At 38.2% G+C, this 2500-nt stretch overlaps 1 protein-coding gene across 6 annotated transcripts in view; it reads left to right on the plus strand.

Annotated features, from left to right (window-relative positions):
- dym (dymeclin) overlaps positions 1-2500 on the plus strand; it is a 73643-nt gene that overhangs the window by 14333 nt on the left and 56810 nt on the right. The window lies entirely within an intron of this gene.

The raw sequence follows: 2500 nt of genomic DNA on the forward strand, positions 1-2500 counted from the left end.
TTTCTGTTTGTGTGAGAGAGAGAGAGAGAGAGAGAGAGAGTGTGCACGAGCATGTGTGTGTGTGTCTGTGTGTGTGTGTGCGAGAGAGAGAGAGAGTGCACGAGCGTGTGTGTGTCTGTGTGTGTGTGTGCGAGAGAGAGAGAGAGTGTGCATGAGCGCACGTGTGTGTGTGTCTGTGTGTGTGTGAGAGAGAGAGTGTGTGTGCACGAGTGTGTGCACGAGCGTGTGCGCGTGCGTGTGCGCGTGCGTGCGTGCGTGCGTGCGTGCGTGCGTGCGTGTGTGTGTGCGTACGTGTGTGCGTGTGTGCGTGCGTGTGTGTGTGTGTGTGTGTGTGTGTGTGTGAGAGAGAGAATTTGTGTGACAATCCCGATATATAATATAGACAGTATGACAGATTTCGGGTGGACATTTTCCCTAAACAGCGTTAGTTTCCCCAAAGTATGGAAGGTTGTGGAACAGCGTGAACATCAGAAGCAGCTCATTAACATAAAGCTGTGGGACTAAAACTTTTACCTGTCACATGTCAGAGGGGCTGTTCTGGGAAAATGACTCAACACCTTCCTCATATAGAAGCACACTTTCCCCTGAAGCCTATAGCATGCACCAATCAGCATGGAGAGTTCTCAGTGCATTAACACCTTCAGTCTAGTGTGTTGTGCTTTAGAGACTGAAATACACACTGCACTGTTAGACACGTGTGTGTGTGTGTGTGTGTGTGTGTGTGTGTGTGTGTGAGAGAGAGATGTGCAGTTCTCTGGAACTCTTCTCTAGATCATACTTTTAAACATTAGTCCTGAACTAGAATATCAGATCAACATCGTATCGTGTTGTATCGTGTTGTATCGTATCGTGTAGTATTGTGTTGTATCGTGTTGTATCGTATCGTATTGTGTCGTATCGTATCGTATAGTATAGTATTGTGTTGTATCGTGTTGTATCGTATCGTATTGTGTCGTATCGTATCGTATAGTATAGTATTGTGTTGTATCGTGTTGTATCGTATTGTGTCGTGTCGTATCGTATAGTATAGTATTGTGTTGTATCGTGTTGTATCGTATCGTATTGTGTCGTATCGTATCGTATAGTATAGTATTGTGTTGTATCGTGTTGTATCGTATCGTATTGTGTCGTATCGTATCGTATAGTATAGTATTGTGTTGTATCGTGTTGTATCGTATTGTATAGTGTCTTATCGTATAGTATAGTATTGTTTTGTATAGTGTTGTATAGTATCGATATTGTGTCGTATGTATGTTTATAGTATAGTATGTGTTGTATGTGTTGTATGTATCGTTGTGTGTATAGATCGTATGTATAGTATAGTATTGTGTTGTATCGTGTTGTATCGTATCGTATTGTGTCGTATCGTATAGTATAGTATTGTGTTGTATCGTGTTGTATAGTATCGTGTTGTATAGTATCATATCGTATAGTATAGTATTGTGTTGTATCGTATTGTGTTGTATAGTATCATATAGTATAGTATCGTATTGTGTTGTATCGTATTGTGTTGTATCGTATTGTGTCGTATAGTATAGTATCGTATTGTGTCGTATCGTATCATATAGTATCGTATCGTATTGTCGTATCGTATTGTGTTGTATTGTGTCGTGTCATATTGTGTTGTGTCGTATCGTATTGTGTTGTATCGTATTGTGTTGTATAGTATCATATAGTATAGTATCGTATTGTGTTGTATCGTATTGTGTTGTATAGTATCGTATTGTGTTGTATAGTATCATATAGTATAGTATCGTATTGTGTTGTATAGTATCGTATTGTGTTGTATAGTATCGTATTGTGTTGTATCGTATTGTGTTGTATAGTATCATATAGTATAGTATCGTATTGTGTTGTATCGTATTGTGTTGTATAGTATCATATAGTATAGTATCGTATTGTGTTGTATCGTATTGTGTTGTATAGTATCATATAGTATAGTATCGTATTGTGTTGTATAGTATCGTATTGTGTTGTATCGTATTGCGTCGTATAGTATAGTATCGTATTGTGTTGTATCGTATCGTATAGTATCGTATTGTGTTGTATCGTATTTTGTTGTATCGTATTGTGTTGTATCGTATTGTGTTGTATCGTATTGTGTTGTATCGTATCATATTGTGTCGTATCGTATCATATAGTATAGTATCGTATTGTGTCGTATCGTATCATATAGTATCGTATCGTATTGTGTCGTATCGTATTGTGTTGTATTGTGTCGTGTCATATTGTGTTGTGTCGTATCGAATCGTATCGTGTTGTATCATATCGTATTGTATCGTGTCATAACGTATCGTGTCATAACGTATCGTGTTGTATCGTATCGTGTTGTATCGTATCGTGTTGTATCATATCGTGTTGTATCGTGTCATAACGTATCGTGTTGTATCGTATCGTGTTGTATCATATCGTGTTGTATCATATCGTGTTGTATCGTGTCATAACGTATCGTGTTGTATCGTGTTGTATCGTATCGTGTTGTATCGTATCGTGTTGTATC

This window comes from Tachysurus fulvidraco, chromosome 21 (genome assembly GCF_022655615.1).
Source record: "Tachysurus fulvidraco isolate hzauxx_2018 chromosome 21, HZAU_PFXX_2.0, whole genome shotgun sequence".
Classification (NCBI taxonomy): domain Eukaryota; kingdom Metazoa; phylum Chordata; class Actinopteri; order Siluriformes; family Bagridae; genus Tachysurus; species Tachysurus fulvidraco.